General features: G+C 40.4%; 1 protein-coding gene across 1 annotated transcript in view; it reads right to left on the bottom strand.

The window, feature by feature from the left end:
- The window catches only part of DSE (dermatan sulfate epimerase), a 61,622-nt gene extending 47,176 nt beyond the window's left edge, over positions 1-14,446 (bottom strand). Inside the window, exon 1 of the mRNA XM_063097549.1 lies at positions 14,386-14,446. The gene's annotated coding sequence lies outside the window, so the exon portion shown is untranslated. The remainder of the gene's footprint in view (positions 1-14,385) is intronic.
- Positions 14,447-14,670: the final 224 nt, after the last annotated feature.

The following is a 14,670-nucleotide window of genomic DNA, read 5'->3' as shown; positions in this document are numbered from 1 at the left end:
CTACATGGTCTGGCAGTCTGGCCATGTTATATCCCACAGCATTCCCTGTCTCTCTGTCCGTTCCAGCCATATTGGCCTTTCTACTCCTGTACACATGAGGTGTGCTCCGTCCTCAGTGCCTGTACACTTGTTCCATCTGCCTGGAATGCTTATCCCCAGAAATCCACATGGCTTGCTCCCTCACCTTTAAGTATTTGCTCAAATGTCACTTTCTCAGTGAGGCCAGCAATGACCATCTTATCTAAATTATATCTTTACCACACCCAGCCACCACCATTCCCTAATTCCCTTCTGGGTTTTATGTTTCTTCATGGCACTTATGACCTTCTAATCTATTATAGAATTACTCATTTCTTTTGGGTGCCTGGCTCCCACCTCTAAAATGTAAGCTCCAGGAGACTACTTTCCTTTTTGCTACATCTCCAGCACCTAGAAGAGTGCCTAGCACTTAGCAAGCACCCAGAAACTATTTATTGAATGGGTAAATTAATGTGTCAGAATGTAAACCTTTAAATACACATATAATCATAGAGCCATAGAAATATAACTACATAAGCAGCAGCAGTAAAAATCTTTGCATACCAAGACAAACCATTTAGAGGTAAAACGTACCACAATGCCTGAATCTTCAAGGCTACTCAGAGCAATGATTATGGTTTATTGAGAGCTGCGGTCATACCCAGTGCCCTCCCAACCCTCCCTGAGGCACAAAGTGGCTTACTTTACCCCTAAGTCTTGCATGCCATCATTAATGTGTCTGCTGTGCCCCTAATCATGGTCCATTCCCCGAATGTCCCCTGTTTCCTGACATTCCATGACAGTTTTCACGAGTCTTCTCAGGGTCTTCTTCTAAATGCCACCTCAAAATGTTCAGTCCATCTTGCGTGGGATTAGAGATCTCATCACTTTTCCTCAAGACAAGTGAGGTCTCCATTCTGCTGGATTATTGTTTCTGTGCTAAAAACTTTATTTAGGTTGTTCTGTTTTGAAATTTAAGGTGTTTCCTTTCGTGTCCCCACTTTTAACCATATTCCCAATAATTATTATCATTTAATGGTTTTGTATAAGGACTTTATTAGTATTACTTGCAAATCTTGAAAAAAAAATCTTTCTGTACTGCTAACTTTTCTTTTATCCAGAGAATTCAAAAGCTTAAGGATACTGTCTATTATTCTACATCTATACCATTCCTAATATTTTGTGCTAAAAAAAACGTATTATGGTGAATGATTATCTACTATACCTATAAAGTGTTACTAGCCAGGAAACAATTTTTGAGGAAAAGAAAAGTTCTACTAAATTTCTGGAGATTACACACACTGCGCAGAACAAGAGAATAATTTCTGCCACGACAGCCACGGATCCACAGGACAAAAAATATGCTCCTCCAGAAATAGCCCATCTCAGTTCAATATGTGCAAAATGGGGATAGAAATGCCAATGTCACAGGACTGTAGGAAAACTTAGTGATAATATAAGCAAGGTACCCACAGCCATGACTGGCATATAAAAGGTGTAATAAAAAATTATAATTTAAAAAAAGAAAAAGAAAGAATTACTCCAACTCAGAGCCTGAAACAGACCTTTAATGTTTATGTCTGTGTGCATATACACAGTCATGAATGTTTAATTTGGAGTCTGTATCCTTGTCTCTGTCAGTCAGCTGTCTATATTTCATTCTGTCTTTAGCATCCTACCCTGGTAAGTGTTAGCCTAATTCTTTGCATCTCCTAATCTAGGCATATACCTCTCACCCATATACTTCTCTACCCAAACTTTCATATCCACCCTACCCATTTCACCCCAGCTCTATTCACAGCCAGATTCTTCTTTTGATCAAACCTGATAGAATTCCTCTTTGTCCATGCTGGAGAAAACCCCCTTTCATACCAATCTTATTTTCCAAACTTTCTTCAAAAGTCTTGTCCTAAGTGGATGTGAAGAGTAGATGACCACCTGTGAGGTGACTCCTGAGTGAAATGGGGCAGAGTTGGGGGAGGCGGGCAGATGTCATCTATGATTCTTCCAAATTAAAGATTTTACAAACTGACTTTTTCTTTGACACCTTATCCCCTGTTGTGCTCTCCCATGGAGGCCAAATTTCATATCTTCCCAATCCACAGGCAAGGTGTAGCCGGACTCTTCAATTCTTGGAGACACCTTAGTTTTTACAGTTACTGTCTAGGAGTGGCTCTCCTGGCACTTTGATTATTTGAAATCACCATCTATGTACTCTTTTTAATCTTCACTGGTAATTTCTATTGCTTTGGGTATATTTCTAACTTCCTGAGTGTTTTAAAGAACCTCAATCACATTTGTCCATTTACCTCAATTCCTACCATAAGTCAGGGAATGGCGTAAGTCCAGGTAAACAGTGACAGAAGAACCAAGGACAGCTTATTGATCGATTATCATATAAATCTACTGATTCCTCCATTTTTTTACAATCTTTTTGGCACACTATGGTCATAGTGTGGTAGACTCAAAAGATCTAACTTGGACTCTGTTACAAGTTGAATTTTGTCCCACAAAAATTCATATGTTGAAGTCCTAACCCCCAATAACTCTGAATCTGACCTTATTTGAAAACAGAGTCATTGCAGATGTAATTAGTTAAGATGAAGTCACACTGGAGTAAGGGCTTGCCCAGTGTCCTTATAAAAAGGAGAAATTTGGAGGCGCGCGCGCACACACACACACACACACACACACACACACACACACACACACACACACACACACACTCTCTGAAGACAGAGATCGGGGTGAAGCATCTACAAAGCAGGGACACAAAAGATTTCAGAAACCACCAGAAGCTTGGAGAAAAGCATGGAACAGATTCTCCTTCACAGCCTCAGAAGGAACCAGCCTGCCAACACCTCGATTTTGAACTTCCAACCTCCAGTACTGTGAGACAATAAATTTCTGCTGTTTAAGCCAGCCAGTTTATAGTAATTTGTTACAGCAGTCCTAGCAAATTGAGTCCTAACTCTACAATTTTCTCATTTCTACAGTAAGCATGTAATTTTCATTATATCTACACCAATAAACAATAAATACACACAGTGTTTACCAAGTGCCTGGAACTACACTAAGTATTTCACATAGATGAACTCATTTAATCCTCACCGCAGCCCCATAATATAGATAATACTATCATTCCCTTTTCACAGATGAGGAAACTGAGGCATAGATCAATTATGAAAGTTTCCTTAGGTCACAGAGAAAGTGGAGGAGCCAAGATATAAACCCAGGCAACCTGACCAACACTACCCTTGAAATCACTCTTCACCATCATCATATCCACACCCTACTCAAGAGCCTCTATTTCCCTCAGAAAAATAAACAACTTTCTCACCCAAGGGCTTCCACAATACGGCTCTATGAGTACAAGTATGTTCTGAAGGGAGACAAATGCATAAAGCAGGATTGCAGGAAGGAAGAAATCTGAGAGAGTTACAAGGGCAAAGAATACTCAAGTAGAAAGGGGGAAAATGAATTGGTCCTGAGAGAATTTTATGCAAAAAAGGGGAGGGGAGAAAGCATTGCAAGTTGATGGGCCAGCTGAGCAAAGGCACAGGAAGAAGAGCAAGCAGAAACGGAGCAGCTGCCAGGTCAAGGTGAACTTCTTGGAAAAATCATGGGAATCCATTTATATTCTTTTACAACATTCTCTTTCTTTTTTCCCTTCACTTCATGTATTCTTTCACTGTTCTCCACAAATATTATTTATTGCTTGTAATCAGTGGTGCTTGACACTGTAAGAAAGACAAAGACAACTAAGACCTTGCCTCCCAGCAGCTCATACCTGATTAGGTGAGATTTACCTCAAATCTCTTTTGGATCCAGAGAGGACTAAAACAATAAATGCAAGAAAGGACGATAAGATTGTCCTTCAGATAACTCAGTATGCATATAGTTAGTACTAAGTGCGAGCTGTGAATGTTTTTTACCGACCCCTTCTTAAGGTCCAATTCAGGTACTACCTCCTCTGTGCATCTGTCCTTTTTCACCCCAGCCAGAGGTATTAACTCTCTTCTGTGAGTTTCAGTAGTACCTTGTCATTCTCATGCAAACTTACTTCCTTTTATTTTAGTAGTTTGTGTAAATATTTTATTTCTTCCATCTTGTGAGATGATACAAGCAGCTTTGTGGCTGGCCCTGTCCCTGCATTCTCCAAGTATGTTGAGCAAGACATAGGTGGGTTCACAGGGCAGACCTGTGAGGGACGGAGTTGCCAGGGAAAGCTTCATTAAAGAATGTTGTGTTCTTGCAGTGAAAAAAGTACCAGGCTGCGTGTGGAGCAGATAGGGAATCCCTTGAAAGAGAGGAACATTGGGAATAAAGGACGAAAATGTGAGTTATGCTCAAACAAGGCTGTGCGGGTGAGTCTGAAGGGGAGGTTTATGTAAAGGTGAAATGAGTGATGAGATTGAAAAGCTTCATACTCAGTTATCCTTCTCCAACCAAATTTTATAGCTCCACAAGGCTGGCAACCATGTCATATTTATTTTGTCTGTCTCCCCTCTTCCCTCCACCCAGACACAAAAGTACCTGGCAAGTACTCGCTGAATGACTAAATCCTTTCAGTATTTTTATCACTAACATATAACATTCTTTCATCTGACTTTCCCAGTTCAAAAGTACATTAGAAAAAATTACATACCAAAGCATTAATTCCCAAGTAACGCAGATGTATCTTTTCGAAAACTTGCAATCACTGAACCAAATGTCAGTGGCTTTGCCAATGACAAAAGATAAAGGTGTAAGCACACAAAGAAGGATCTGTAATAAAACCACCATAACACTGCTCAACTCAACTTCTTTGGCACAGGGTTTATCAATTTATAGGCAATTTAATAGTATATATGCTGCCATACATACAAACTTTCCCCCAAGAAAGAGATATTGGAAGTGGTTCAACAATCTAAATTTTGCAAGATGAAATTTAACAAGTCAAAGCGAAATTGAACTTTCGAAGTTCCCATAGCAAACCCTCAAATACTGTTTGCTAATTTAAATTTTACACAGAATAATTTTATGCAAGTCACATTAAGTCTAAAAACTGTAATGGTGAGAATATTAGGACCCTACCATAGCACATGGATAATAGGATGAATTCAACCTGAACAATAATGGTTTCCTTAGGAAACAAAGGTGGATCTTAAAATTTTATACCAGTGTTTAAGAAGGGATAAATTGAACTATTGCATTAAAGCTACAGATCAATTCTTATTTTGCTCCCTATTTCTTCTGGGTTTTCATTAGAACCAACAGGCTCTAACTTGTGGAAGACTTCAGGTAAAGACAGAGGAGGAAGAGAACAAGAAATAACCTCCAAGCAAAAGACACTCTTATCTAAGAAAACCTGCAAGGTTTTCAGTGCTTCCAAGAATCACTGTTTCCTTTGAGAAAGGTAACTGTGAAAAGCATTTCAAAATCACTTTAAACAATTGCAAATAGATCTACCATACGACCCAGCCATCCCACTGTTGGGAATATACCCAGAGGAATGGAAATCATCAAGTCGAAGGTATACCTGTTCCCCAATGTTCATCGCAGCACTCTTTACAATAGCCAAGAGTTGGAACCAGCCCAAATGCCCATCATCAGATGAGTGGATACGGAAAATGTGGTACATCTACACAATGGAATACTACTCAGCTATAAAAACGAATGAAATACTGCCATTTGCAACAACATGGATGGACCTTGAGAGAATTATATTAAGTGAAACAAGTCAGGCACAGAAAGAGAAATACCACATGTTCTCACTTATTGGAGGGAGCTAAGCATTAATATATAAATTCACACACACACATACACACACACACACACAAACGGGGGGGGGGAAGAAGATATAACAACCACAATTATTTTAAGTTGATACAACAAGCAAACAGAAAGGACATTGTTGGGGGGGGGGGAGGGAGAAGGGAGGGAGGTTTTGGTGATGGGGAGCAATAATCAGCTACAATGTATATCGACATAATAAAATTTAAAAAAAAAAAAAAAAAAAACTACAGACTGTAAAACTAAGTTGAAGCACTTCATTCTAATTGCCTTAGACATTGACTTCGCTGAGCCCTGTTTTTTCACACCCCCCAAGCCACCGACCTATGATCAGCTCAGAGTGCATTTTCCAACACTTTTTGCTGCATCAAAACAAACCTGCTTTTAAGATAATGACATCTTAACTACTGCATGATATTAATACTGAGAAAAAACAGAACCACTGGCCTGAAACCATGGGATCAATTCTCCTGGAGATTCTATCTTCCTAAACAAAGTAAAACGAAGTTCACATTGTTTCTAAAAATAACATTACTGTCTTTAACCATAAACACTGTTACAATAAGCATGTTATATGAGAGACTTTTCCAGGCTTTTTCTGAAATGGGCAACCTCCATCTTTTGACCACATGACTGATTGAATACCCCATATATTCATGTGACCACTGAGATTCCTTTCCTCCTGCTACCACTGTGGTTCTACCACAGAAAGGCAAAAGATAAAATATAAGTTCAAATGGAACACCACAGTCAGGTGCCAAGACTGTTTTTTTAAAGATTTTCTAAAATTTAAAAAAGAAATGGGGATGGGGATCTAAGGTACAGCATGAGTGGTGAGGGATGTTCATTAATCTCACTGTGGCAATCATTACACAGTGTATAGATATATCAAATCACCACATTGTATACCTTGGATACATACAATCGTTATTTGTCAACACTTCTTTAAAAATTAGAAAAGAGAAAAATGGGAAAAATGACGTTTGAGGAGAAAACAGATTAGCATTGAGTAGAGGAGTTTTGTAATGTTTACCTGAGTGAAATGTTGACGTAATCTTGTATATGATCAATATTTAACAAGCCAATAAATCTTTGTTATAAAAATGCTAAGTAGAAACTATAAAGGCATTTAAAACATTAAAACTGACCATTTCTTCTACATCTGTATGATTAAATCATTTTCAACTTCTAAGATTTTCAAATTTAGATAAGACATAAAATAAGAGCCCCATGTTGGGAAAATATAGGAAAAATGATCAGGGCCCCTCAGATGTTCAGAATCTTGCTGAGCATTTGATGTAAATAGGCATATGTGCTCAGGTGTTCCTTTGTTATCATCTAGTGTAATTGCGCACGTGCACTCAGGTGTCCTGGGTTATTGACTTAAGTATGAGTGGCTCTGATCCACGGCTCCTCCCATCTCCCGGAGGCCACTACTGCTGCTGGAGGCTGCTGCTGCTAGTGCCCCTGGGACTCTCTGCAAGGCCACTGTCACTGCTGGACCTGTAAGGTACTGGACCTGTAAGCTGCTGCCACTGAGGACTGAGCTCATGTCATCTGCCAACAGCTCCTGGAATCTTTCCCGATTACCTAGCATGGACCCCCATGTGAGGGGTCTGGGGACCCAGCCTGGCATGTGAGGGGTCTGTTGACCCAGTCTGTACAAAGGGTTTGGAGGGTCTGAGCCCTAGCTCTGACAATATAAATGGAAATTTAGTATAACTAAAATAATGAAACATTTTGACTTTAGTTACGATCTGCCTTACTTAGCAATTGGCATCATCGGCAGGATTATACTACACCCCAGAAGAGTAATTCTAACATCCCTTCAAGACAACCTCATCCAAACCTTTTTAAGCAAAGAAGAATTCAAAGGTCTCCTTCAGAAATCCGTCCTAAAAGATAAAAACATTCAAAAAAACTTCCTCGTATTTAGTATAAATCCTTCTTGATGCTTGCTTTAAGTAGATTTCCCCCTTCTTTTCCTTGAGGGAAGATGGAAAACAGCTGTTCAATATTCCCTTTCAGGCTACTTTTTCTTCTTGCCAGACCCAAGCCTCCCTTGGGAGAAGTGTAAACACTGCAGGTGATTCCAAAATCCAGCTGCCCCATGCCTGATTATCCACAGGGTGGTGCACCTGGCCCCATTCACACCTCCTGAAATGATAGCATTAAACTGCAAAGGCCTCAAGAATAGTTTCTTCCCAAGAATTTGTGGAATTCTAGAAATTCATTGCTTATAGTCTGTCCTCAGATATATTTTCAAACAACAAAAATAGCACAAAAATAGCAAAATTTCAAGATGGAAAGTTTAGTCAGAACTGTCTAGAAGGTAAGCAGTGTTGTCCTGCAGCCGGGTCTTCACTCCTGCCATATTTTCTGTGTCAAGGTGTTGAGTGCACCTTGATGAAATTCTTTTAAACTACTTAGTGATTTTTATCATGTAATTCTTGAGTTTCTTGTCCCTGACACAACTTCTAGATGTAAGTAACTTTAGAAATGCAATAACCCTTTCAGTACTTAAATCTAAAAGACTACTCTGTGAATAAGTATCCATTTCTAGACAATTATTTCTTTAAATGAATAATCTGTAATGGATTCACAACATCATCTGCAAATTTCTACTTTTCTTTTTTTTTTTTTTTTTTTTGGCAGCTGGCCAGTATGGGGATCCAAACCCTTGACCTTGGTGTTATCAGCACCATGCTCTCCCTAGTGAGCTAACTGGCCAGCCCTAAATTACTACATTTTACATCAGTGTTGCTACCTCCTACTTCAGGAATTGCTAACAAATATCCTCATTCTTCTTGCAAAAGCCATTTGACAGCAACAGTAAAGCCAGTATACTGCCTACGTACTTCACCAATAAAAAATATTATAGACCCACAAGCTTGGTGAGCCCATTTCCTTTACAAATTCCTTTTAACAGTTATGAAATGCTGATTCAACTTTGTTGCATACACCATCTGCATGCATTAAATGCCTACTGCTTAACAGCTAAGTTGCTATACATGAGAAAAATGCAAAAGCCCTGATTTAATAAACAAACATAACTTTTACAACTCTATGGCATAATGTGTATGCAAAGAATACTTCAAACAGAAAGATTTAAATGACAGGGTTTTAAACTGTGGACCTATTCAATTCATACTAAAAGAGCCTGAATGCTCTGGATTTTAGTATGATTATCCTGCTATCTTTCACACTAACCCACAATGGATATCTCACAAAATATTTGTAATTGAGAGTTAACTACATATACGTTTTTGGTTATTTTTAATAACAGGACTACACTCACCTAATGGTTATAACTATTCCCAAATATAAAATGCCAAAACCAATCATGCTTATTATCAGTATTGTTTATAGCTTCTACATATTATTAAAGAAGCAAATTCTGTTCTTTCATAAATTGTGTACGAACATTTGATGACAGCACTTACCAAAATCATGTTTGCAGAATATTCCAAGGGAGTTGAAACAAACAGAAAGAAATCCACTGGTAATCTTAATACACATTAAAATTCACTGTTATTTTGAATTACGGACTGAACAAACTACTTCATTCATGAATAAACAGATGGCCCCAATAATCTTTTATTCTTTCCAAATTAAAATCATTCGTTTTCTTCTTTGTGAAGTCTAACAGGCTCTCTGAACACTTTTCCTCCAGCATGCTGGTTTATACTCTTCTGGGCATCTGAAAGAGGATCTGGAATCTACCCCTCAGCATGCTGGAGCTTGCCTACATACACCAGAAGTGAGCAACACAATTGGTAAAGCACCCACTGGTAAAAGACCTGAAGCAAGCTAATGAGAACGGAGTGAACAGCCTAGGGCTGTGCAGGAATTAGAAGAGGACCCACAATGGAATCCTTACAGAGCATAAGAAGAAATACAGAGGAGTAGGCGAGGAGGGGGCTGCAGAAAGGAGGGTCTGTAAACAGTCAGTTCAGGAGCCTGGGAAGCACATAAGCATTCTAGGGAGCAGACAGTTCACAGGCAGTAGTGAGTAATAAAAGGGATCTATAGGAAAACGAAATGTAAGAGTCTTTAATAATATAAATGTGGGGCCACAATAATCAACCACATTGTATATCGACAAAATAAAATTTAAAAAAAATAAATAATAATATGAATGTGGAGCCACAAAAAAGTAGAAATAAATGTTCAATTTGGGTTAATCTTATAGCTAAGGGATGCTATCAATTACTTGTAAAATGATAGATAAGTCTCTTAACTTCAGTATTTCCATTTCCACACCCCTAAAATGAGCGTAAGACACCTGCTCTATATCACTATGCATTTACACAAGGCTAAAACATGAAAATATTAGAATTCTTTGAAAAAAATTAAGAAGTACTAGGCAATTTTAAAATGCAAGTGTTTGTGTAGCTGTATGATCAAAGACATTTCCTTTCCTTCAGTTGTCTAAGTGCATATGAACTTACAAGCAAGTTTATTAATTCTAATGGCCCCTTGTTATCCCATCCATAATACTCCCTCCTCCTCTTTCTAGTTTGAGTCTTTTCTGTGACACTGCACCATCAGCTAACCAGACCACTCTTCCATATATAACTAGAAGTAGTGAAACATGAAGTTAGATGACAAGAACATGGGACTACATTTATTTACTAAATGAAGATTTTCTTTAAAGAACAATTATTTCAATTAAAAATATTATCCACCTAATGCACAGATTAATTTTTAAAAGGGGATCTCCTATTAGAATTGAGCATCAGAGTTGGGAAGATGTTTTGAAGCATCCATTTCTAATTATTGCTATCACCAAATGGAAGCATGGATTGGTACCACAGGAGTCTGGGATTTTAATCTCTACTTCCCATATCTATGAATTTCATGCTAAAATAATTTCCTTTTTCAGTACTCTGAGCTTACACACTTGCCTCATTCCCATGTTGAGCACCGACTTGAGAGCTAAAGAATTTTGTTGTGCCATCAAACATCTGCCGGTAATTTGGTGGCCCCCAGAGAGTTTTACTCTACAAATCATTATAGGGGAAGATAATGTAATTCCAAGATGAGAAAATCTTAAGGCATTTAATATAGCAATAAAAACTGTCCTATCCTCTCCTCGCACACATTCGTTCAGTAGGGTTACTAGTCATCCAGTCTCCACAGGTGCTTTATTCACTCTTTCAGAATAGCAAAGATCCAGGACCTCTCAGTAAATGGAATAGCAGTACCCATATGATGATGATGAAGTTCCCTCTACCACAGGTTCTGGTTCTCCTCAAAGGCCTGCCACAAAAACATTTCAGAACAATAACAGTATTCCTCTTTTTTATTTTATTTGGGGGGGGGGGGGACGAAGAGTGAGGGTAGTGAAAAAGAGTAAGAATATTTACTCTATTTAGAATTGAAACATGCTAATGGTTAAGTAATACTTAATTACATGCTCCAACTACAAAATGCAAGTCATTTGCTAGTGTCTTTGCCCATTTTGAAAACAAAGATCAATGATATATTAAAACCCAAGTTTAAATATTTTATTTTTCTGTAGAGGGTTAGAAATCTTAGTTCTCATTTGACTTTTAGAATAAGGTTTTTAGGTAATGCATGTATGAGGCAAAAGTCTCCAGCCAGGGGGCAATAGCCCACAGGCAGCCGGGCAACAGCCCCTCTAATCAACTCTAATCACTGCTTAGGTATGGGATTGTATACTTTAATGATTTTAGAGCTAACAGGTGGTTGTCATACCAATCCTATTAAGAAATTTTAAAGAATTGCTGAAGGGAAAAATGTGAAAAAATGTTTGCTAAGGGCAAGCTGTCTGCTGGTGGAAACTTTAGAGAGATATTTAGATTTAATCATAAGAATGTAACTTTTGCTTAAATCATTTAAGGAGAGGTTATATTTTAGATAATGATGCAGTTTGACCAACTTAGCTTTTCACAAATTGTACTTTGGAATGTCACATTGTTAATTTTACTGATATTACTAGTTTCCATTGTTTAAGCTATACTTAGCCATAGATAACTTTTGTCACACTGCCCATGTCTTTGGGTCCTTTTGAAACGATTGAATCAACTGATTTTTCCTGTGCAACTTCCTTGCCTTTACAATAAAAAACAGAAGCTACCTTTGAATCGGGGCTGTACCCAGTTTTCTCCTTCTAACAGAGGAGTTGTTGAGGTACAGTCCCTTCGGGCTTCTCATTGCATTCATGTTGCTTTAAGTAATCCTTTTTTTGCATCTCCATTACACAGAGAGAAGTGTAACAATCTTCTTTTTTTCCTCTCCAATCATCTGTTGAAATCGTAATACTGACTGTAATTTATTTCATACAACACAGTGCAATCCAAGGCAAATAGAAATAAATACCAACATATTCTATCACAAATAGGATTCTTAACATTAAAAAATGTATAAACAAATATTTTATTGTTTAATTGCTGTATGCATTTTCATCTATGATCTTAAAACACTTTTTCAGAGATCAAAAAAAGATTTTTAATTAGGAAACATCTATGAAGAATGTTCTGGGAAGCATCACCGAAGTTAAGAGCTTCACCTCATGGATGACCACCAGGTCAGGACAGCACTGCTAGGTAATGGACAGGACAGACCACAAATCTCACTAAAATGAACCGTATTCGCTTGTCAACTAATTTTATAAATACTAAAGGAGAGGCTCACATGAATATTAGACAACCTCACGTAGCAAACCAGGCTAATCAGCTAGGTTTCTTACCCAGTGTTTTCCCTCCAGCAGGCCCCCAACCTCACAGGGAGAAACTTTAAACAGCCTCTACCCAGCAGGACCGGGAACGGAACCTAATAACCCATCATGGCAAAGGCCTATACTGTATTCCATTGCAAATTTCCCTCTTTGTCAAAGTTGGGTTTTTGTGGGGGGGGGGGGGGTTGTTTGTTTTTTGAGAATTTCTTTTTACTTGGTGACCTTACTATCAATATTTTTTTTACAGGAATGTCAAAATGTATTTTGTATGCCACTGTTTTTATTTAACTAAAACTTCATGAAACTGATACTGAGATCATATACCAACCAGTCAGTGAAAAATAACTATTCCAAAGTTCAAAGTCTCAGGTGCTGCTTGCTTATTTATGTTTTCTCCCTTTCTACGTTAGCAGCTCCAACACAACTAGGGCTGTTTCTTACATACCTCTCTCTGTCTCCTCCATAACCAGCATCATCTTGCACTTTTTGCAGAACTCACACAGAGCGGTCACTAGGTAATGGAGGCATCAAATTCAATCTTTTGTCCTTTTTTACTAGAACAGATCTTACCTACATATAGCACTTCATATAAAGACTTAAATGAGGGTTCTTCAAAAAGTTCATGTAAAGCAGAATTAAAAGATAATATGAATCTTTCCATGAACTTTTTGAAGACCCCTCCTATCAGTACAGTGACATTAAAAAACAACACATGAAACAAATACTCAGATAGATAATCCTCTATTTCTTCCATGCACATTACATTTTTGTGATCCCATTTAGTAGTCTAAATATTCTACAAAATATTGCACATCAATATTTCATTTCATAGAGATTATCATTTATTGGGAAGTAAAAAACTGAAGGAAAGGGAATCTTGATAGGTTAAATTCTATAATGTGAAAAATACTGAAAATATTTCTAAGTGAGAAAGTCCATTCTCATATTTAATGTAACATTAACTAAACCATGACTTTCTAAACCATGAAGAACAAAAAAATTATAAAAAGAACTTTATTACACGAAGATCCCTAGAAACTGAACGTGTCATTTCCTGACCTAAAGAATTCCAGGTACATGAGGGTCACCTCATGCTTTTAAGCGATGGATTCGGTTTCAATCTTAGTGCCAGCCGGCCTAAACGGGGGCTGCTGCCTTAAATGAGGGACGAAAACGAAAAAGTTCTCAGGTCACAAACTCAGCTCAGATTCCAGCCGCTACAGATCTTGCGCCCATGTGGCATCGCTTACAGAGCTTCCCAGCCTGTGAGTCAAGTCGCCCTCCCCCCGCACCCACCCCCCGCCGCCGCGCCCTCCCCTCGGGCTCTGCCTGGGGTTGAGGTTGACCAATTTCTCCGAGTGTCGGTGGAGCCAAGGAGCTCTGGAATCCAGCGTCTGGGATGGCTCGGGACGTGCTACCCCGGCTTCCGCAGCCGCAAACTCAGGCTGCCAGCGCCAGGATCCGCACACACGACCACCAGCCCCCTCCCAGTGGCCGGGGTACGTAGGGAAAGGAGGGCGCGAGGCTGTGCCACCCACCCGGCAGACCCGGCGCACCGAAAAAGATCTCCGGGTTCTTACCGTGCGCCCGCCTCGGTGCTCGGTGTTCGAGGGGTGGAAAGGGACTAAAAGCTGCCCCGAGGCTGCTCTGCTGCCGGGGAAGCCCACGCCTCGGGCTTCGCGCCTCGGGCGCCCTTCGGGCGCCCAGCGGAGCCGGGCCCGGGCGCGCAGCCCGCGGCGCTCGGCGCTGGCGGGGGACGCCTCCCGCCGGCGCCCGGCCAGCCCCGCAGGCGACCCGCCCGAGACTCCGGAAGAAAGTTGTGCCGCGCGGGCCCCAGAGCGGCGCCCACAGCGCGAAACTGCCCGCCCCTCGCGCGCCCTTCGGCTTACCGCTCCCCGCCGCGGCTCCGTCCTCTCCGGCGTCGCCTCCCCAGCCTCGTCCCAGGCGCCACAGCCCCTTCCCGGCCGCCTCACTCCATGGCGCCCGGGCCCCCGGCCCCCTCGGAGCTGAACCCTCAACGCGCCCGCCGCGCCATGGGTGCGGGTGGGCGCCGCGCCCCGGGATGCGCCGCTGTGTCCTCGGGCGGCGCTACTGCGAGCCGGGCCGGCGCGGGAGGGTGGGGTGTGGGCGAAAGGGGCGGAGGGCGGGACGCGGCGGGCGCTGAGGCTCCGCTG

This window comes from Cynocephalus volans, chromosome 5, assembly GCF_027409185.1.
Source record: "Cynocephalus volans isolate mCynVol1 chromosome 5, mCynVol1.pri, whole genome shotgun sequence".
NCBI classification, from domain to species: domain Eukaryota; kingdom Metazoa; phylum Chordata; class Mammalia; order Dermoptera; family Cynocephalidae; genus Cynocephalus; species Cynocephalus volans.
The sequence above is the reverse complement of the archived record's forward strand: the minus strand, read 5'-3'. Positions and strand labels throughout refer to the sequence as shown.